Raw genomic sequence first — 23,807 nt, 5'->3', positions numbered from 1 at the left:
AAAAAAAAAAAAACTCAAGGTTTCTGAATGGTTTAGCAAAGATTGTGTGAAAAGAAATTCTTTGCAACTGTTATATTGCTGAGATTCAGGCCCAAAGGCCAAAAAAGTTGTCTGCTCTTGTCTTCACTGGAGGGAAGGGCTGCTAGCCATGACTGCGCTGGCACAGCTTCTGGTCACGGAGGAGGTTGTGGGTGAGGGAAGGAGGCATTTGCCTTGAACCTGCCCATCCCTCAGGTGTTTGCAGCCAATGACATTCAGGATGCCGCTCATCTCCAGGCTGTGATGGGCTCCAGCCAGGATGACCAGCCAGGTTTGGACGCTGAGGGGTGAATCCAGCCCTGCCTGGCGCTGGGCAGAGCAGCCCACACCGCCGAGCAGAAGGCTTCAAAGCAAACAGAGCTCACGGCAGCTCCAGAGCACAGGCGTAAGGTTTCTCATCTCCTTAGCATCTCCCAGGCCACAGGCTGCAGCCAGGAGGAGTTGCACCCACACAACCTGCTGGCAAAAAAAATCCCAAACAAAACAACAACAGCAACAAAACAGATGCTGCAAACCAAGGTTTAAAGCAACTAAGAGCTAGTGCTGGTGCGTATGCACGCCGGCTCAGATCTGTGCTGGTGTGGGACCCTGCACCAGCAGGGGCAGGATCAGGGACCCTGCATCGGGTAGGGGCGGTGGGACAATGTCTGCAAGGCTTGTTGTGCTCTTCCAGAAAAGCAGCAACCCCCGGGATGTTAGCTGCGGAGTTGTGCGTGAAATAATAAGCTGCTGCCTTAACTCCCAGCGTAGTGCCTGAAACACGTTTGTTTTGTATAGCTTTTATGCAGAAAATTTTTTCAGACACCCAAGACAGTTGTGATTACTCACCTTAATGTTCAGCATTTATCCATATCTCTCTCACGGTAGTTAACATACGCAAGTCAGCCAGGCTTAGCAAATCTTTGCCCTTTTCTACATTATTGATCTGACATTTCCTCTGGAGTATTTCAACTGAGAATTGAATTAACGCCGTATCTATGGACATTACCTAGTTAAGACGGACCAGCTGCACAGACTGGCACACCCTTTGCTTAGTCAATCACAATCTTCCTTTTATTAATTCATGAAATCTCGTTCTTGTTTCTTAAAAGTGGAAGATGCTGTTAGTAATGCTAATGAAAACTACCAGGCTCATTACGCCCCACGCTCTCCCGCTCGCCCAGGAAGAGCCTTCCCCGTCCTGCAGAGGCCCAGCCCTGCTGTTCCCAGGCAATAACGACACGTTGTTTGCTTTCCTCCAGACACGTTCTGGGAGAAGATCTGCCAAGATGTTAACTGTGTCGTGGCCATGAGCACCAGCCCACTGCCAAATCTGGGGCACCTCCAGGGTCCCCTGGAACAGCCCTGCCTTCGTCCTGGCACCAGCAGGAAGGAAGCATGGCTGTGAAAGGCACCGTGTCAGCTCTTCCCCTCGCTTCCCGTCTCTTCTCAAGTTTAAACCATCAGGTTATTTCCATGGTTAAATACTCGTTTTTCCCTTTTGCTTTCATGTCATTGCAATGCCATTGAAGGATCAGCCGGAAAAAAAAAAAAAAAAAAAAAAAAGACTTAGAGAAAGATTGTTTGGCTTGAGGAAGAGGTGTCCTCAGCATAGACCCAACCGCCTTCCCGGATTTATAGGGCTTTCTTTGGTATTTAATAAAGATTGCTGTTCTGACAATAAAGAGAAACATCTGCTGCCTTGTAAGTGTCTGGCCTGCTTTAACAGCCTTTATGTTTCCTTCTTGAGAGAACAGTTTGGATTGATTAAGACTCAAGCAAGTATTTTATACTTTGATACATCCCCAGCTCGTTGAAATCTTACCTGAAATCTTTTAAAACAAAACAACGCAAACCAAAATACTGCATTAAATGAAAGTCTGGAGGACACGTGAAGGTCCAAAGAGTTCAAAGAAGTGCTTTCAAGAATGAAGGCTGGATCCAAAGACATTTGTATTGCTCCAGCCACAAAAGAGGCCTTGGGACGGGGTCTGCACATTGTGCTGCACGCAGGCCAGGATAAAAGCCCAGTGCTGAGGCCGAGTTTGTACATGCAATCGTACAAAAAAAAAAAAAAGCCTTATGCAGGCTAAGCAGGGGCAAGACCCCCAGGCTTTGACTCAGGCTGATCTTCTACCCAGCCGATGAGCAAAGCAGCCAGGAGCTACACGCTGCAAGATGGAGCAGAGATGTCATGGGAAGCAGAGTGCTCTAACTGGGGCTTTGGACTGGAGCGAGATGGGCTTACAGTTTATTTACAGGAAAAATTGTAAATATAGAATAAAGGAAACAAATCTACACTGATGCTTTTTATCACTTGTAAAGCTCTGAATAGGAATCAGTGCAGACTTGTTGGCTCCAAGCATAAAATACCTCTAAGTAAAAAAAAATCCTTAACGCCACATGTATTGCCACAGGTTATTTCTCCATGGAATACCTAAAAAGAGGTTTTTGCTGTAAGATTTCACTCGCTTCTTTTAAACTCTTCTACTTTGCATTTGCAAAAAAAGGAAATCTGTGATAGCAGATGATAAATGTTAATGTTGGTAAATGCCCTGTGCTCAGTAAAGTCATGTCGCGCTCAGGCAGATGACTGCTCTCTGCGGAAACGTCTCAGCGTGCAGACGGACCCCAGTGGAGATGAGGCTTAGGGCTGGTTTGATGCTGGTACATGCTCCACGGTGCTGCTCTGCGCCCCGCGGGGACCAGTCATGGGGCAGCAGCTGAAGCAGCCGAAGCAGGAGCATGCAGCCTGCCAGCCCTGGCACTAAGAGCTCACCACCTGAATAGCCCTGCTCAGCAAAAATACATATCTATCTTCTCCATTTCAGAGAGAGGGAAATGATGTGCTAAACTCCCCTGCACATCTTAGCTGATGCAGTTTGGGAATAATCCGCCTTCTTTCTGCTATCAAATGGAAAAAAGTAAAATAAAATCCTTGCCTCCACTCACCCAAATCTTCCAGTCATGTCAAATCAGGTGGTACGTTTTGTAACGTGGGCAAAATATGCACTGGGGATTAGGCTGGGACCGCTAAAGCCCTTCCACTTGCAAGATAAGAGAGAGGCTTCAGGCTCAGGTCCCTGGGGGTGGATGCGACCCCCCCATGGTGCCCAGCCACAGCCCCCTCCAGCCCTCGTGTGCTGACTGCCCCAGTACATCACCTCCCACCCACCGAGGGCTCTGGCTGGGAGCATCCTCACCCTCTGTGTTTTATTTCCCGATGATGGCTCCTGTGTTAGCACGAACATTTAATTCATTCCCCTCCTGTAGTTTAATTGCTGAAATTACGTTACAGGACTAGAGAAGGACACAAAGCACACAAATCAAACCCACAGAAACATCACGACATCCACCCATGATCCACTTCTCTTTGCAAAGAGGAAATTACTCCAGGTCAGCTTCTGCACAGCCAGTTTATTCAGCTAAGACAAGAGAGCTGTTGGAGCAAATAATTGAAGAGTAATATGATAAAACACAATATTAGTGCTAACTGCCTTTACAGATTGGCCTTTGAATGAGATATGCTCAGTGCACCACACATGCCCCCCTTGCTGTCATTTTCTTGCTACGAACAGATTTGCTGAAGATTTGAGCCCTAATCTATGCAGTGTAACATTATCTGCCGCGTTCGTATGCTGATATGCTGTGGTTAGACGTAGGCTGTGGCTCCCAGGGGGACTCCATAACACAAGCTGATCACTCCTGTTCCAAATATGTGCATGCTTTTTTTTTAGGGAGAGGTTTTGGTTTTCTTTTTAATACCAAACAAAAAAAGAGGCAATGACCTGGCACACAGAGGTTGCTCACACAAGTGGGCTTCACGGTCGGGTCATAATTTACATGATTGCAGAGATGAGGCATCCACAGCTGACACAGATCAGGGAGGCTCCACAGAGCCTGTTGATGGAGCAGCCGGGAGAGATGAGACACCTCTGAACCGCTTTGCACAGAAAATGCGAGCAACCAAGTGCAGACCCTCAAACGTTATCAATTAGTGCTGTTATTTCTAACATGCTCAAGGTGAAATAATCAAAGTCAGAAGTGGTATCCTGAAAGGGAAGAGCACCTGCTACTCCTTTGGTCACAGCCTCCCATTTGCTTTATCTTCTGCTTCTGACTCTTTAATCTGTTGTGGAATGTCATTTAATTAAGCATTTTCAGAGTTCACTCTAGGCCGTGGGATTATGCTGCAAGCAGGCAACACTGGCCTGAAGTTGCGATAATTAAGGCTGCGAAGGACAGCCTGGCACTTTGTCTAATCAGGGAGCCAACATAAATATGCCAGAGCTGGTGCTAAATATTTCCATGGTAGAAGCACTCTGACTTACTAGATTGGCTTTCCCCTAATCAAGGAATAGAGGCATCCAAAAAGTGTGGGTATTCAGTTACAAAGAAAAAAACAAAAAAAAAAACAAAAAAAAACCAAACTTACAAAGGAAATGCAAAGGCAAAATGTTGGAAACACTCTTGACACCTACAGCACCCGCCCAAATTTATAACCTTTTAATAAATGATTTGTGAGCACTAGGAACATGAAGAGGCAGCATGTGGCACCAGTCTTCTACACCTCAGCTCCAAGCCAGCCCCTGGCCCCAGGATGGGTGGCAGTGCCCATCCCACGTACCTGACTGCGCCGCCGCTGCTGCTGAGCTGCAGCCAGGCCAGGGCTCAGGCTGGTGGGTGTGTGAGCAACTCCGGCAGCCTCACGGAGCAGTCACTGCTTCCACTTTCAGGTCAGAGGATACACGGACAGTTCTGGGAGGACCACTGCTCAGACCAAGCTCCCGGTGAGATGTCGGTCCATTTGACTTGGTGATACGGATTTCAGGAGCCTGGAGTCACATCCAGCTCTGCATTCTCCAACAGATACCACTTCCAAGAAGCTAAATAGAGGAGAGTAGAAGCAGAAGTGATTTGGAAAGCTGTAACTCCATTCTTCTGCTAGCATTGCCCCCACCAAGACACATGCAAGGCGTCTACAGTGAGCCTTGCTGGCTGAATCCCACCCGCTCCCAGCCTACAGCTCAGACACTGGCAATGCCTCCGGGCATTTCCTCCTGCTGCCTGCTCCTCTCATGGCATTGGGAATTTACACAACTTGATGTTTCTCTTAGTGGTAATCCTGTCTGCTTTCCCACTTTGCTTGGGCTTCTTCTATGTTGACAGAGGCTTGCTTTATCCTTTAACATGCTTGAATACAGCAGATGGGTACAACCAGGGCAGCTACCTGCCTAGGAGTTTGTGTTCTGGTTATACTGACAATGCTTACAGAAAATTCTTGGACAATTAACACCACTGAGCTTCTATTGTTTCCATTATTGCCAGACATGAAAAGTTAATATAACACAACAGAGTTAATGGCATTACAAAGGAAAAGGAAGAATGATGCATGCAACTCAACCAATGCAAATCTGAAGGAAAGGCAAACAGGCTGGCTATGAAAAGAGAGACAAATAGGAAGGAGCTGTATATTGTAGGCATGATTTAAGGTAAGTCTGTCCTGCCTGGTAAACTGCAGGTTTCACAGGACAGGGAGAAACCTTTGCAATTGTACAGCACCTAGCACAAACAGGGCTTTGGTCGCTTTGATCAGGCGCAGCAGCAGATTGCACAGCTGCAATTCAAATGAGTGCTTGCAGGAGCCAGGTCATTCTCCTCCTTTTATCTGCACCTGAGCAAAACGCAAAAACAGACTTGAAATAAGCAATGTTCTTCCTTCTTGTTTTCTGCCAGGCAGGCCACAGAGCCGATAGCTTCAGGGCTGAGAAAGCAGCGCTACATCCCCCAGTGCCTCCTCATTAGGAACAGCTCCCGAAACACGCTTGGCATCATCTCCATTTAGCGTCAGGTGACAGACGTCTCCTCCTGCAGCATTCCCTTTAACAGTGGTATTATTACTTTTACTTGAGTGCTTTGATTTAAGTCACGGGAGATGTCACAAATTAGTGTTTACAAAACTTAACACGAGGGGGCTGTCAGTACTTGCTTGAGGATGAGGAGTGAGGTTGCTGAGACCCCACTGCGGAGGCAGAGCCTCGCACCAGGAGCGAGGGTACAGGAAGATTCCTGACCTCCAGCAAAAGAGAGATTAATGATGCTCAGGGTGCAGCTCAGAGGCACACTGGAGCAAATTCCCCACCTCTTACACCACCTCTCCCCATCCCAAAGCAAAAAGGAATTAAAAGAATAGCATGAAAGACGCCTGCTCGTTTTGGTATGTGCCACCTCTGCTGCGCACAGGTACATCCTCACCTTGCCTGCAGGTGCACACACGAGCTGTGAGCGTCTCGCAGCCAACCTTACACATAAATGGCACTGGAGCTGCTGGGTTACACGCTGCAAGGGAACTCATTCCAAGGAGGCCTGAATAAATAACTTGCCTGCTAATTCAAGGAGATGCAAATTCTTCTGCGATCCCAGATTTCACCAATATCACCTGCTAGCTGGGAGACTTTACCCGTGGTTACATACCCAGGTGGAATAAATCTACTTTGCATTTGGGCAAGTTAAAAAAAAAAACAATTTGCAGAAGATATGCAAATTTGATACAAGTGTGACATTCAAAATCCTTCAAAGTAGAAATACAGAAGGCACGAATGTGCAGAAGAATGCAGAGTAGCCCTTTGGAACAGGGCTCTCCTAAGAGGTAGTTCAGCACAGCCAGCTACTGCCCCCGTGCCCACCAGTGAAGAACAAAAGCACACCACTAAGACCCCTCCAGCATTAATTCTGGCTGGCCTCAGCAGTGAGAAGGTTTGGTTTCTTGGTGTTTTCCAGATGTGTTTTTTGTTTTGTTTTGTTTTGTTTTGGTAGTGGTGGCATTTTATTTAGTTATTTATTCTCAAACAGACACCGTTATCTTTGTGACACGATCGCACCAGCTCAGACCCATGGGTGCAGTGTGGGGTCCACATCTGAGATCTTAGCCTTTCGTCGTGATTCACTGCGCCATTCAGTGCAAATCATAAGCTACAAAATTGCATTATCAGTACAGCTCTTTTCAATCAATTCAAGGTACTGATGTTTAAATATCTCCTGCACTAAAAAGCAATTGCTGTTTAGACCTATTTTTTTTTTTAAAGAAATCATTATAACATTCTCATAATTACTCATCTTTCAGGGGAAGATAACACAGACAGCTGCTATTTCAAAGGACACTTTGTATATGTAGCTCGAGCAGTCACATCTGAAGTAGAGCAGAGATTCTCTCCGATTCAGGAACCTATTTATTGCTGTCTGCGTCGTGCGGCAGCACCGCAGCCGTCGTTACACTCACAGCAGAGGTATTTATACATCGTGATTTGCCTAAGGACTTCTTCCTCTGCCAGGCCCCACTTAGCAAAACATCAAAATAGGTGCTCAAGATCACGCCCCAGTGATTTACTGGAGAGGGCTGAACATCCCCAACAGGCTTTGGGGAGGTTTTTTTCTCCTCTAAATGTTCCTCCCCTTATTGCTCCCAGCTCATCACACCGAGCACCCTGTACCTGCCCCCCAGACCCCTGCTTGGCGTGGGGGGGGGTTCAGAGGTGGGCATCGCCCCCACGCTCACCCCTTGGCCTCTCTAATGGGAAACCTCGGGAAAATATCTGTGTGGTGGATAAGGTCACATAACACTTCTGGGGTCAACAACAATCTCTATCTGGAATTTAAAGAGGAAACGTGACCTTGCCTTGAAGGGCTTGAATTGAGCCTCGCCCTTCCACATCCCCAGGTAGGGCAGTGCATCCTCCTGCCCACGGACGGGGGTGTCACCACCCAACAAAGCCCTGCAGCAAGGCTGCTTCTCTTCTCTGGGGGTGCTCACATCTGCCCCACTGAATACATTCAGAGGCTCTGAGAGACTTCATTTCACCTTTCAGCTGGTGACCAAAGACCTGTGGAGTCACAGCAATCTGCCGCACCAGAAACATCTCAGAAAAAAATCCTGACATTACAATTGCTCGTACTGGAGAACCCACTGGTGCTTATGTTGTTCCGATGGTTAATTATCTTCACTTTTAAAAAAGTGTGCACCCTTCTTCCCCTGTCAGAAAACTGTGCCAACATATTAGTCAGCTAATCATCAGACTGGCTTAGTAGCTAACAGCTACAAACAGGTGGAAGAGATGAGAAAAATGCATGGATAAGACCCCTTCTAAAAAGTTACAGACCAAAAACGACCCTGAAAGTTAGGTCACGTTAACAGGAAGATAAAGCATGTTAGAAACCAGGAGGGTTCATATCTGTAATTTGCATTTCAGAATGGTCACTCTGACATCTGCAAGAGCTTTCAAATTCCTGTTTCCCACACCCGCCTCCAAAATGTGATGCTGCTGACAATGTCAAGCAATTTCCTCAAAAACAAAGCCCTTCTTACAACCTTTTGAGATTTTGCCATATAGGAACATTGGTAAAAGAATAGAGAAAATACTGGGGGGTGGAGAGTGATCCAGGATCTCACCTGATTGCAATTGTTGTCCCCAACACAGCGTGGTGATTTCCCACAACTTATAATTTAAAGCAACTCCTAATGCAATTCCACTGCTAAACATCATACTTAACACAAAGGCTCCCTGATGCCGCTAACACAGCTGGACTGCCAGCTCTGAAATGTCAGCTTTCTTCCCGACGTTGCAAAAGCTCTACTGTTAATTTTGACATCTGGTTTTTAGTGAGATGTATTTCTCGCCGAGCAAATGCACACTGACAAATCTGGGGCCCTCTGTGTATTTTGGTAAATTGCAATCTATTATGAATATATATCTTCCTATAATGAAATGTTAGCTTTGCAGTTGTAACACAAGCTGTCCAAGTATCTGGTGGGAACATTTAATAACAATAATATTTTACTGAGGATAACACAGCTACCTCATTTAGGTATTCCTAACTCACTCTCCTGACAGAGTTCTCCCCCTGATATATTAACAGTTTAATAGCACACAGGTGAAAGCTACTAGGTGATATTTAGATAAAGAACTGCCCTGGCAGCTTAGAGCCTCCCTGCAGAGGAAGCAGAGCATCAACACGCCTGCAGTGATCCCCAGCGGGGCCTTGCTGACAGCCAACATCATGGATCAAGGCTGTCTGAAGAGGACACGGCTCGGTTACTGCGTGCTGCTCACCTCTCATTGTGTTTTGAGGGCCTGGCCGTGTCTCCTGAGGCTCTGGGGGCACTGATGGGTACAGCGAGCCCAGCCTTCCCACCGGAAGGAGAGCAGGACTGCTGGGAAGCGTTCCCTGCACCTGCTTCCCGGCACAGGGAAAATACTAGAGGGGTTCTTGCTCACTTAGATGTTTTTGGTCTAGGGAGATTCTGAATGCAAAACGAGCAGATCCTAACGCAAAGGACTGGTCCCCAGAGGATCTGCTGAGCACGTGGAGTGTGCTGGAAGTGGGGACACCACAGACACGGTGCCCACCCCAGGGCAGCACTGCCAGCCCTCGCACTTGCTGCGGCTCAGGCCTGTGCCTCCTGCCAACAGGACAATCTGCCAACAGGACAATCTTCCAAAGGACATGGTGGCAACCCGGTGACACGCTCGTTCCCCTCCATTTCAGTGGGGCTGGCTGCCTGCTGTGAGCTAGATGAATACCTGGTGACAGGAACGGCCAGCAGCACCTTGTCCTACAACATTGCATTGCTTCAGCACGAGTCCCCAACAAGCAGCAAGGCAGCGCAGAGCCACGCTGCTGGCTGGAAAGGATGCTCCAGCCCCGCACGGTGATTCAGCACCACATTTTTTTGCTGTACTGCAGTGCTACTTAAACTTACCCCATAACATTAGGGGTATCTCACCTACCTGACATCAAGCATTTTGTCAGGAGAAAAAAAAAGAGACTGAACAGTTGGGTAAATCATAGGGAGTTGTGACACAATCCACAGCGAGGTCTAGACACCAGATAAACAGACCCAAGAGAGACTCAGACAAGTGCGTAATTAGTAATCCTATTCATTTCACAAGAACCCCTCTCAAATTATAGCACCTAGAAAGAGAGTACTAAGAAGTCATTAAAACTTTTGTTGTTCAAGAAACATGCATGTGTGTAGCCCAAAGGTAGCTCGGCCACCCTGGTGCTATGATTACCTGGGGTTTATCACCAGGCTTGGTGCAGGGCAAGAGGGAATCTCCCCAGAACTCTGCATGCAGATTGCTTACAGCAGGCGCACACAAGAGGAATAACATTGCAGGTTCACATTTCTTCCAAATTGCTCATCGTGTTTTCCTCTAGCACAAAATCTGGAGTACTATCAAGCCAGTAACAAGACTCTGGGCATCTAAATCTCCAGGTAATCAGGATCTAGCTTTTCCATTTCACGTTGATGCCTTATCCAGCTACTGGAAGAGCTTTGATCCTAGTCAAAAAGCAGTTTACACCTCGTATGGTCAAATTCATTATTATACTATTCAGTTGCATTGTGCTTTTATGCTATTTTGTATACTGCTTGCATTGTGAGTATAAGGGCTTCTTCGCAGAGATGCAAAGCTCACAGTGGAAAGACTTAGCTGGCACTAGGGATCTGGATCAGGCCCCAGCGAATGGAAGAGAATTAATGTTAGTTCTTAACTTCACTATTTGAGCATGACGTGCCCCCAGGCTTGCTGCTTGTCTTAGCAGAAGCACTATCTGCTGTTTAGGCATGACAATATTTGTCAAGTGTAATGCTCATTAGTCTGCTGTGTGGTCAGGCTAGCAGCATATAAACACTCTGAAAGATCAGGTAGGGACTAAAGGTCTGCTCTTCGCGGTCAATTATAGCCATCAACATTAATGATGCCACCATGGAGAGCTATGCAGGAAGAGAAGTGCTTTTCCAAGGTTAGTCTTAACAACATACCTTGGCTACGAGAAGCTGGCAATGAAAAATGTAGTGTGCACCTCCAGCCTTCATCTAACCCTCTCAGTGATTTATTTCAAGAACAGTCTAGTGGCTTTTTTTTTTTTTTTAATACCTGAATAAAAGACAAGCTTTCTAACCTCAAGTGCATTCTCATGTAGTCTTCAGAATTCACATTGTTGATGATACTTAAAACTGGTATTTAATCAAAAAGAAAAAAAGCTGCACAGGGGCTGATGAAAGTTTCCCATCTCTGCCATCGCTTTTGCCTTCTGCACCTTTTCCCCAGAAATCTAGGATTTCACAAAAAAAGCAGAGATTTTTGACTGCTTTTGCTTGGAGAGAGTTCTTGGTTCCACTTCCTACAAGAACTGGGAAAAATCAGTAAACATTCCCCTCCCTCCTTGGAAAATTTCTTTTAAAACTTTAAAAAAAAAAAGAAACAAAACAAACAAACAAACAAAAAAACAGTTTTAAATAGGGCTAGAGGTTTCCAGATCTCTCTCAAAAAGAAAAGGGTAAAAATAAAAATGCTTGAATTCTTAGAAAAGCAGAAAGACTTCGCATTATTAAAAATATATATCTGTCAAGGCAAAAAAAAAAAATCCCTACTGCAAAGCTAACAGTACGGGTAGTCATCCCCGGCTGGCAGCACCCCACTTACTACCAAGGGAGAAGGACCACTCCCTGCTGCTCCCCTGCCATCCCACTGAAGGGCAGAGCTTCGGGAACGCATCACCAAAGCAAGCAGAAATAGCTTGAGATTTTGAAATCCTTATATAGTTCCCCAGGCTGGCTGGAGCACTATAAATATAAACGAGAATGATACAGCAATAGCATGTCCTGAAACCCCAGCGAAATTTGGCATACGCAGAGCTGTCTCTATGAATCCTATCCACACAGAACTAGGTAAGCATGGATCTCCCAATTAAAAACTAAACCCCAAGTGCGCGTTCCAGCCCTTCCCTAAACGGGAAACGACTTAAGCACAGGCTTAATTTTAAGCAGGACTGTAAGAAACATGCATTGCAGTTTGGGAACAGGTTTACTGCTTTGCTAAGGAGTGCTTTGGTCAGTCATCATTTAACCCATGACCATTGATTTCAATTTAATTGGCATCTATCATCTTTGCCAATGCAGCATAATAGAGCACTAATATTAGGTTCTTTGACATATTCCATTCCTTTAATTTCATTTACTGGCCCAAACAGGACCCTACATGTAAGGTTATTTATGTACTTGTCCACACAGCAGATTGCACAGCAAACAGTAACATTCAATATTTGATGCATTCTCTAAAAAAAGAAAGCCACGTTTTCTCTAAGTGAGTTGTAGCTCAGTCAGTAATTCAAACTCTCAGCATCCATGAAACCCTGCAATCCATTTATGCCTGCTTTGTGGAACTGATGTTTGCTTGGTGGTCTAAAGCCTTTTATTTTTCTTTTCCTTTCCAGCATGTGCTCTTGTACTTACCAGGGCACTTACAGTATTATTTAGGTTGCTGCCTGCGATATTTTCAAGCTACTAGAAGACAGTTTCTTAGACATTTTCATAATGTTTTGAAATGCTGATGAGGATTTAGCATTAAAATTAATGGCAGCCAGCCGTGGTCTTTCAGATGTGAAAGACTCTGCAGTACTTTCTGAGGAAAAAAGGTGGGGGGAGAAGAATGGAGATATAAATAGCCAGTCTTGCTTTTCTCTAGGCAGGATCCTTTTAATCATGTAAAATAGATTTTAAAGATTAAAGACTCTAGGCTCTGTTCTGCCTTTGCTCATGACTCGTATCACAAATTTTTTGTTTGTAATTTGAATGAAAAAGGACACACAGTGTTTTCATTTGCATTACCCCAAACTGGAATTTCCCCTTGAAGAACATAGCCCCTTCTTCCTCTGTGCTGAAAAGAGCCACGCACCTGAGCAGAACAACTCAAAACAGGAGAAAAATCCCAAATCCTGACCCTACTTCTTGGACCTTCCTTTTTCTGAGATTCAGTTTCGAGCTATGACTTATAGGCAGAAAAGGAGACAGAGGAATTACTGGTCCAGCAGCTCTGTCTGTGTATGTATGAGCTGCGGTTCCAGTTCTCAGCCAGCCATCATCACACTGCACAGGGAACAGCCTGCACTGCCCCAGCCAGGAGCCCCAGCACTGCTCCAGGGAAACGGCTGTGCCCGGGCTGAGAGGTGTCCTGTGCCTGGGCAGAGCTCAGGGGCGTGGGGAGGTTTAGCCAAAGGCAAGGGGCAAAGAGGAAAGGGCCAGCTGTGCAGGGAAAAGGTGAACTGAGGCTCTGCAGGAACTGCGTGGCCTGCTAGAAGTCAGGAGAGGAGGTGAACTAGAGAGCTGGGACAGAATAAACTGCCTGTGCCTGCTAGGGGAACCAAGGTCCCTCTTTCACCAGCCACTTGCATGACAAACCCTGCTTTGCCCTAACACCCGCTCTCACCAAGGCAGGCAAACACAGTGGGAGCCACAGCTGAGCACACATCAGTCCTTATTCCTAACCTCTTTCTAATTCACCAGCATGCAAGCAACTCTGACCCGCTAACCGAGCAGTCCTTTCTCCAGCACAACCTGCAGCTCCTCAAAGCTGCAGCTGACAGTCCCGTCTGGTTTCCAGCCGTGCCTCCCCAGGAGCAGGAGGTCCCTCAACTCCTTGTGATTCTGAGGCCAACAAAACTCCGCCTTGGGATGTATCGATCTTAGTTGTACTTTAAATAAACTACAGAACACTTGGGTAATTCGTCTGGACTGCACTAGCACCCAGAGCATCCTAGTTTTGTTCCACATGCTAAGATATCATTGAGCACGCAGCCTTCCTTAGAGGACCACCAAAAGCCATCAGTTGTGAACCAGCTTTCTTTCCACTAGGTATATTTATATTCATCAGCCACAGAATAGCAAGGAAGCAAAGAACACTTGGATACAGACATCTTCGTAATGACATTGGGAATCCCCCCTGAAATCCTTCTTGCCAAGCCCATGACTGTTTTTTGGTGGGCTCCACCTCCAGGGGGCTGAGGAACGGAGCCTGTATGTGCCATACACACAGCCTGTGGGAAGACGTGGGGAAACAGAGGAGAGAGAAAAGGAGCATTTGGATTTCAGAAGCTGTTTTGGTTCCTAGCAGCAACTCGTTGGGGACAGCATGGCCTGAGCGAAAATAAATGTGCAGCCTTCTTCCAAGAGAAGAAAACCCGTCTGTAATTACAACGACAGACTTTGTCTTGACAGCGCTGGAAATAAAGTTCACGAAGCGCACACAGCGTGGGAAGCGTCAGAGCAAACCTCCCACACGCGCCTCCACCAGCGCAACCAGGGGCTAAGGGCAGTTTGTTCCCAGTCTCTGCCGGCTTCTGCCTCTCGGCTCCGAGTGGCCACCAGTGCTTTCAATTAATTCCAGGTGGCTTCGTGCTGCAGGCACTGATCCACTTGGAGCTGAACCAAAACCGCTCCCCTCGCTGCACAGATAGCGCACATGCTCTGCTCCCTCACAGGCTGCAGATCTGTTTCAAGGTCCTGACCCCAGTTTTTAAAGCCCTTAATAGGCGAAGGCCTAATGAACCTCGGAGACAGCTCCTCACTCTGCAATCCAAAGCAGCAGCTGGGAGTGCTCTGGGTGAGCAGGGCTGACCAAGCTCAGGGTGAAACCCTCCTCCTTTTCTGCGTCTGAGCCTCTTGCTACCAAAACCTTGGCCCTGTCTTTTACCAACAGTGACACAACCTCACATCATCTGCAGGCCTGCCACAGCCTTCTTTGCTATTGCTGCTGTAACAGATTCATTAAATATCGGCACAAGGTAAAGGAAGATTGCACTTTAGGAAGATACACTTCAGGTTTTTGCAGAAGCAGTCATGGTGTGACCAGGCCTCCAAGAGTACAGGAGAGAGATGTTGTTTCTGAAGTTGTTGAAAAGTTGAGTTGGGAGCATAGTCCCAAAGCTGGGAAAAAAACAAGAAAGCCTTGAAGAAATGAGCAGCAGCAAGAGCCCTCACAGCACAACCCCATCTAGCAAGCTTGAGGTGAGGCACCGGCAGGTGAAAGCAGAGGCAGCACCATTCACTGGGCATCTTCATGCTTGGTTACAGCCAACACAACACAGCTGCGGGACAGCATTCCCCATTACTGCTGCATTAATGCTCCCTAATTTGCCTATCAGCCTCTTCTCACTCTTCCACACGCAGCCCGTGCTTTTCTATTGCACAGCTAGGAACAGCACAACAGAATTAGCCTGCACCTGGCACTGGTTTGGAAACCTGCATCTCCAACCTCCACACCACACACTACTGCGTACTTCAGCAGCAGCTTTAAAGCAGATTAGAGGCTGACGAGCTGAAACAAAGCCAGCTCATTACTCCTCCAGCTCTAGCACCACTCTTCCTGCAGCCTTCCTCCTTCTTTGCCTCCATCCCTGTGTGCAGTCCCTTCAGCAGGGACACCAAGCTTGTGCAGCACACCGAGCCACAGCCAGGTGCTTTGAGCCGGCACCTCCACCTTCCTATAACCCACCACACACAGCACGTGCTGAAGCCCTTGGCTTGCCAAGGAACTCATCCTGCTGCTCCTAACCTTCGAACTTCAGCTGGTCACTGAGTCCTTTTAGACAGTGTGTTCATCTGCTTTCACATCCTTCTCTGTTTTGTAAGTGCAGGTTCTTTCAAAAGAATAAGCAGTAATTACTGCAGCCACACCTATACTGGAAATGCCTGTGCAATGATCTGTAGTGCGTGTTCACAAAGAAAACAAAAGCTGTAAAGAAATAAGCATCCATTGACTTTGAACTTTGGTATCTGGTCCTTTTCTGCAGCAGGGACCCAATTCTTTGAAACACTGAGCTGCCCTAGCCCCTCAGGGACTCGAGTTTCTTCCCACACATGCAAATATAAATCAGGAGTCGCTCTGTTGAAGAGAAGTGAATTATGCAGGTGTGACCTCAGTGTGACAGACGGGGCTCATGGATAGCAGCAGAGATGGGAACATGTGCCCTTTCATTTTTCACATGGTGATTTTTCATTTTCAGCCACTTGGTTTTGCACAGCTACAAAAACACATACAGCTGCAACGCAATAGGACAGGACGGCTGATATTTAGGAGAAATCACACGCTTAGATCAATGCACACTGCAGGTATTCAGCTGGAACCGAACGTGTTGGAAGCAATGTAAACCCCAGGGGGCTTGTTCACTAATCAATAAACACAAGGAATGTATGCCACTGAGTTATTGCTGGAGTGTTAATTGTAGCTATACAGATTTATTTATTTATTTATTTATTTATTTTTTGCATTGCTAAAGACAGACATCAAGAACTATGATTTTTATAAAACAGACATAAGAAAAATGCTTTTATATTTCCATCTCTGGTATGTTTCCAACTTTAGAAAGACATCTAACCCCATTAGGAGCTCTCAGTGTTGCCTTAAGAAGAAAAAGAGGAAGTTCATAATGGTTCCCATCCCCTAGTTTACCACAAGTGACATTTAAGCAGTCACCTGGGGAAAAATCCCAATGGGAAGACTGACAAAGCTTACCATTTGAAAAAGGTCAGGCCTTCTATTCTTCCTCTGAATAGATGGTGCTGACCTTAAAACCTTCCAGTCTCAATCCTCCTCCTCATAAGCTGGAGGAGCTCACGATGGAGCAGAAAGCTAGGGCGAACCTTGCTGGGAGAGATGCAGAGCATCATTGCTCTGAAGAATCTAATTCCTCATTTCCCTCTGACAAATATCTAATTCGTTGTTTCCCTCTGACAAGTTACAGGTACCAGCTTAGCTGTGAGCAGGCGCTTGGCAGTATCAGCAGCACAGACACCAGTGGAGCAGTCCTGGGCAGGCCAGACCGCAGTGGGGAAGAACACTGCCCCTCCCCAGGGTGACTGCCTTGAAGACACATGGCAAAAATGCAATAATATCCAAAATCCTGGTGGACAGGGCACTCTGTGTAAATACAGGTAGAAAAAGCAGGATTCACAAAGATGAACTTTAAACCAAAACAGTCCAGAGAAGGAGTTTACACCTAGCAGCTCCGCTTCAGTCTCTGGAAGAGACTACTGGATACAGAAAGTACACGAACTAGTTTTATTCAGCTGAAGTTATCTTTCTCATATATTTCATTGATGGAATACCTCTCTCTCCTCACGCATTTTGGTAGAGAAACAAAGGGTAGGCGGATGGATAAATATTTCTATCCCGCAGATGGGAACCAGAGCCCTGGTACAGCCTTGAGCACAGGGTCAGGCAAGGAGGTGACAGCAGAAGCCAAACCCAGACTCACCAGGTTCCAGCTGGGGACCTCAGTCACGATCTCACCTTCCTCCTGGTGTTAACCTCACTCCTCAGCTGAGCCTGCGAGCAGTCGGTACAGCAGGCACCAACTCAACAGCTACACAGAGGATCACCATCCTGGCCCCAGGCTGTCCGTGAGACCAGCACTACACCGGGCAGTACAACTGCTGCAGGCTGGTCCTCCCTGCAGGCTGCAGGAGAGCAGGCTTCCGACTGAGTCATCCTGTGGGATGGAAGGGGACAGCCCATGGTGGTAATCCCAAATGCTGCTGCATGCTAGGAGTTCAGTCCCTAACTGCCGCAGTCACGAAACTACAATACACGTGCCTTCTGATGCCATTTTTAGTCACTTTTTAATGCAGCACTGCAGTTTGTCAGTCTTTCTTGTCCCAGCTGGAATAGATGAATTGCTGCTGCTTTTTAGGACCACTGGCAGATGAGCACAATAGAAACATCACTCAGATATTGATGACTAATGCACACAAAACACTTCCAAAAACTGTGTTGCTATCGCAGCTAAACAAAGTGTACTAAATTAACATTCCCATGGAAGGAAAGGAGCTCATTTCCACATATTCAGCATTTAAATGAACCTATGGCACCGCTGCAAAGCTCAGCTGAAACAAAAAACTGGCCTTGGTTCTCCTGAAAGTTTCATAGACCTCCGTAACCCTCACTCAGGTTTCAGGCTGGCAGCAAAGCCTGGGGTATCTCACAGGGTATGGGATTTCATTATAGAAATTTCACACAGCTCCAGCAGCTTCTCTTGGGTCACAGTCCTACAGACCTCCAGATAACGTTCTGACTTTAAATTGTTATTGCCCTGGTATAAAAGCAACAGACCATGCATTATTTGTAAGACACAGTTCAGCACATTTCAAAGTTCACAGAAGTCTTTTACCAGCTCAAATGGATTAGATCAGCTTCTTCATGGGAAACCTCCTGGACAGTTTTCCCTTTAGGACTAGAAGCAATGTGCTTGAGTAGGGCACGAGCTAGGGCTAACCTGCAGAGGCAGAAAGACCTCACAGTGGTTGATAATGCCTCTGCCACAATAATCAAAATCACAGAAGAAAAAAGAAAAACGAAAACAAAAAACACTAATTTGGACTGGGGAAAAAACAACTAAACGCACCTAACAGCAATGTAGTGGAGCTTGGAGCTAACAGACTGACTAACAGAAAGGAAGAGCCCTCTGTCTGGAGCAGGATTAAGGAGATGACTCATGAAGTAGTTCTGTTGCTGTCATCTCTGACTAAACGTTATGCTGAAGTCCAGATATAAAACGATATGACTCAAGAGAGTGAAGTAGCTATGGGGAGTTAGAGCAATGGAAGGGAGTCAGCACGCCCTGCTCCTGCTCCCGCAGCGATGTGAAGGCTCCTGCACTCACAATCCTTCCACTTGCAACGTTACAAGCCTGAAGGGAATTCTCTTCCTGCCCTCTGTGCTCTTAAACTTCCTATTATGACAATAATTTATAACCCCCAAAGCAGAACAGCCTATTTCAAGTCTCCTGTTGCTGCTACACAAGACCGCTTGCTTTGTGCCTGAAAGGTGTCTAAATATTTGCTGCTACTTAGACACTTTGTGAGGATTCATGTTTTACTGCACTTGGAAGTTGTCTTGAACAGCTTTTTCCAAAACCCCTATTCAGGTTAGAGTTTGTTCTTCAGGTACAAACAGACAAGGAGCAGATCCCCATCCCTGTTTAATGGCATTAGGCATCAGCACCTTGGAGCACCTTTATGTAAGCACTTCAGTCACCTTTACTCAGGTAAAGCCTTTATTGACTCAGTGTGCCTTCCGCAACGCCTTCGAACAATTAGGAACCCCAGATACTGGCTCTTACTGCAGACAAATACCTATCGTTCCTCTTCAAACAGGAATATCACCCTTGTGCTCCTGGTTACTGCAGCCGCTGCAATCCAACCAGGGTGGATATATTTTAACCTGACAGACTTTGAAAGCTCCCTTCCAACAGGCTGACCTTATTCCCGAAATTAGTGAGGGGGAGCACAGGAAGTGTTCGTGAATAGAGGAGAACAACAAAATGTTTTTATACGTCTGGTGAATTTCTGTTTCATTAGATTAGGGCGCAGTTGCCTTTAATGTAACTAACGTGTGGCAACCACAGGGTAACCACAGTGAGTAAATCTGTCCTGCAGGAGGAAGCAGAAATGCAGCAGGGTTTGCTTCAACTGCTAGGAGAGAATTGGGCAGCCTTCTCAGTGCTGGTTGCAGCTGGGGGCGGAGGGGAGAACTGAGAATACACTGGTAGTGACAGCTGAAAACAGAAATATCTCAGCAGCAGCGGGTGGGGAACCAAACAGGTCCCAGCACCCTGTCACTGCTCCCATCCGTGCTCCTGATTTGTTCTGGGTGGGAAAAGCAAAGCAACAACCTGATAGGCTTTGCTCTTCAGGGAAAGGCTTGAGGTGGTCTTCATATATTTAATAATAGCAGTTTACCATTGCATGTCTAGATATGCACACATTTACATGCAAAAAACATGCAAGCTAGAGGAATCACAAAGCTGGGAGAACACAGCCGGTTCCACTATTCTCCCATATTCCCACCAGGAATGCAGCTCCCTTGCTTTGTTCCCCAGGCAGCCCAGAATTTAACAGATGTCCAAAGTAAATCACGATCGTTCTGTAGGTTTTGGGAATAGAAGCTAGATGGAAAAAATCACGGTCTAATAAAGCATGGCAATCAAAAGAGTTCCAGCACACTCCTGGTCGTTTCCAAATAAATTAGGGTATCTTTTAAATCTCTGCACAACAGTTTATATTTCAAATCAAAAGGCTGTATGTCATTGAATTTCCCCTGAGTAATCTAAGTGAGAGGGCTCTCTGAGGTGCGGTAATAGGATGTAAGCGAAGAAGTGGGTATTATTTTACCCGTGCTGTGATAATCTGAATGCACCACTGCCCAGCATCATAAACAGTGGAGTGAGAGGTATTAACAGCACTTTCAAAAGCCATGCATTTGGGGATTGTCTAAATAGGGCTGAGGGGGCAGAAGGAAGGGGAAAGCAAGAAGATCTCCAGCAACAGGGAATATAAGCATTTAAGCTAAAGCACAGATAACATAATACCGCTTAAAATCTGAAGAACAGAGGGAAATTATTAGAGCTTGCTTTTCACCTAAGACAGCAAAAAGCAAGGTAGCAGCAATGTCAAGAAAGAGTGCAGCTCTTAATAATCAGCATCGCTTTAAATATGATCTGGAAGTTTTGCACTGAGACACTATAATTAAGAAATCAAGGCTTACCAGTTACCATGTGTCTGGAGCAGAGCAGGAGCCTGTGCTGTAGGATCTCCTGCACAGAGCCGTGCTCACTGCTGAAGCTGGGACAAGGAAAAAAGTAGCCAAGCCCTCGCACGCCACACATTTGCCCCCCAGGTCACGCACTGCTTTCCTTCTCCTCCCCAGCCAGGTTTCCTTCCCCTGTCTCCCCACAGCAAGCCCGGCCAGCCTGTCCCACCGCCCCGCAGGGCTGCAAGGCACAGGGCTCACAGCCTGCTTGCTGCAATAGGGTCAGGAAGGGGAAGGCAAGCCTTGGAAATGCCACTTGCACTGCCTGGGGTGTGCGGTGCCACCAGCTGAGCGCTGCCTTATTCAAAGGAAGCCTCGGCTCAGATCTGCACTGTGCCTGAACCAAGAAGGGTAAATAAATTATTTTTAAGGCAGGAAAACAGAAAAAGGGATCATTACATGTAATTATTTTTAAGGACTGTTTTAGCACTGCTTTCAATGTCAACTGCACAAGTTAACTCTACACGAAAAAAGGACACTCAGGCTTTTCCCATTGGGGGAATTTGTGAGATTCTCCCACACCAGTTTGCTTCCAGCAGAAAGCTGGACTCACCTAGCTGCAGCAACAGCAGCCCACCCAGAGACACGCAGACCCTTCCCAAATGGAGACCCCTTCCCCTACCTCGAAACCCAGGCCATCAACACCAACAGCACCAGGAGAGGCCCCGGCGGTGCAGGGGCCTCACAAATGGTGCCCAGGGGAAGGACACAGAGCTTCCTCCCCCACCTCTACCCTTTCCAGACCAGGGGAGGGCTCAAGGTGTCAGCAAGCCAGCCTGGGTCCTCCCAGGCACGGCAAGCAGGTAGTAACAAAAATGGGAGATGACCCCATTTCTCATTGTAATTACCCAGGATCCCCTTGCCAAATACAAGTGAAACAGCAAGTTTCACCCATAGCCTGTGTTCAGAGAAGAAAAAAGCAGCAACTTCCTGGTCTGTGAGAATGCTCTGCGCTGGCCCAGACATGACAGGGGTCAAGGAGCAGAAGAGGTACCAGACAAGGCAGGAAATGCACCCGTTGCTCTGCACCATACCTAGAGACAAGGTGACAATTGATAATTACATGGAACCCACACTTTTAATGCGTTATCCATCATGACACCTGGAATTGCTTTCACAAAAACTGCACCAACAGTATGTTGCCCTATTCAAACCTCCTGCTTTTCTCCAGGCTACCCTCAGTTTAATCACAAAACAACCACCAAGTCTTATGGGCTTACATTTATCTGCAGGTCATTCCCGTTTAATTTCCTGGGTTTGCTATTTTTCTTGAGCCTTCCAAGGAGAAGGTGGCTAACCCTCCAGAAGATGTGCCAGCAGGACCCAAAGAAAAATCCAAGTGCAGCTTCAGTGGGTTTTATACCTGCACTGAATGAAAACCCTCGTAGACTGATACGTGAGTTGCTCCCGAATTACTAAGGGTGATTGGATGTGAGAAAAATAATAGCTTTGTACACCAAGCCAGCCCTCCTTTGACTCCAGATGCAAAATTACCATTTTTCTGCTGAAAGGGTGATTTCATGCCATAACTTGCATGACTAAGGTTTTCAGAGAAGACTTTTGTTTAGATAAGGACAAGAGATGCCCTGAGGCTCGTATTGTAATGTTATATGGATATATAGATGGAGAAAGAAATTTTTGTTGGGCTGAGGGAGTGGTGAGATTTTTATCTGCATGATTACTTACTGACAGACACTGGGAACGGCGAGATTCTTTTTGACCTTTCCTCACCCCTGCCTGGCTAGAAATGCAGCAGCCAGCCTGGCTCTGCAGCACCTGGGTACCGCGGGCAGCCCGAGCTGCAGCTGGTTTCTCGGGGTGCCCACCTTCCTTCAGCAGGTCACTGCTGTCCTCAAAAGGGAGCTGTTGTCTGCCTGAAATCTGATCTACAGCTCCAGAGGGAAAAAAAAAAAATAAAAAAATCTGGAGCTGACAACAGTCCCAAAGGAAAACGGACAACAGAACAGCTTCTGTGCTGATATTTTTAACAGCTCCTGGGATTTGCCCTCTGCTTGCATTATTAAATAAGCTTGCAATTGCAGCGCTTTCGCTGTACTTTCAACCTCCAGCTAGAGCAATCTGCATTACAAAGCAAGCTGCACAGCTCCGGGTACAGCACTGGTTATATGGTCACCAGGAAAGCAGCGTGCATGCTGATGCTCTCCCTTGCTGGCTGCTCCTGCGGTGGGTGCAGTGCCTTCGTTAATGCACGACAACTGGTGGTTTGATAGCAAGCGGTGCTGCAGGGATGTGATTAACTCTCAGGGTGCTTCGGGATGTTGCTGGAAACTTTGTCGTGTCTTGTCTGAGGCTATTCATTATTCTTCTTGCCTCCTACTTGAGACGGTAGATAATCTCAGTTCAGATTATTAATTAGATGTAGAACTCCATATCTCAATCTAGAAATTGAGTTCTCAGCAATTTCTGAACCCAAGAACAAGAAATTGGGTGGTTTTGACTCAGTAATGTCTAAAATACTCACCGAAAGCAAAGCCAATAGCGGTAGCTACAAAGCCTTTTCATCCACAGATCTCAAACCAATTTAGAAAATGAAAAAGTTGTTCCCATTACACAGACAAGAAAGGAGAGAGGAAGCTGCTTGTTTTCAAGGTATGACGTATAACCTTCAACTTCTACTGGGAGAAAGCTGCATTAAGGCAACTGAGCAGGACACATTGCCTCCCCTGCTCCCATCCCATATCAGAAGCCCAAAGCTTGTCCCTGTGCCCAAGTGTCATCCCAGGCTCAGCCAACCAACCCTCCAGCTTCAATGCAGACGGACAACAGCCCACTGCTTCAGTGAACCTGCACCTAGAACAAGCAGTGCAAATGGTATGGTATTTCACAATACTGACCATCATAATTTTGTGATGGATAATGTCAGGAAATACTTCACTTTGCCTGTCTATCCAAGCTTCAAGACAAAATTAAGCTTTCCTCTGAGCAGATAAATATCAAAAAAATACCCTATTAATTCAGGTAAATAGGGTAAGTAGAAAAATATGAAACTAAATATAAACGTAATTTTTTCTCTATCTCTGAAAGGTTCAAAAACATTAAAGAAATATTTTCCATCAAGTTTCATTGCTGACTACATCTAAAGAATCCCCTTTCAGCAAAAGTTGGCAGTTTGAAAGGTTTCTAAGTGGTGTTTTTTTTCCTACTTTTTACTTTAAACCATCTATGATACAGCACAGAGTCACAGCATCTGTGTTAAGGGGATCAAAGCTTCCATTACTTTAAGCTTAAAATTCTTCACACTTTCAGCCTTATCCTTATTCAGCTACAGGAAGGGAAGTAATATCTGTCTTGGATTTTACTCCGCATTTCAAAATACCAAAACCATCCAAACAAGAGCTGCTT

At 46.3% G+C, this 23,807-nt stretch overlaps 1 long non-coding RNA gene across 1 annotated transcript; it reads left to right on the top strand.

Moving 5' to 3' along the window:
- Positions 1 to 6,423: 6,423 nt before the first annotated feature.
- Positions 6,424 to 7,582, top strand: LOC137841326 (uncharacterized). The gene is made up of 3 exons (XR_011088567.1): positions 6,424 to 6,774; positions 6,871 to 7,035; positions 7,142 to 7,582. It is a non-coding gene; the product is annotated as an uncharacterized lncRNA (long non-coding RNA).
- The last annotated feature ends 16,225 nt before the right edge of the window (positions 7,583 to 23,807 follow it).

This window comes from Anas acuta, chromosome 17 (assembly GCF_963932015.1).
Source record: "Anas acuta chromosome 17, bAnaAcu1.1, whole genome shotgun sequence".
Lineage (NCBI taxonomy): Eukaryota > Metazoa > Chordata > Aves > Anseriformes > Anatidae > Anas > Anas acuta.
The sequence above is the reverse complement of the archived record's forward strand: the minus strand, read 5'-3'. Positions and strand labels throughout refer to the sequence as shown.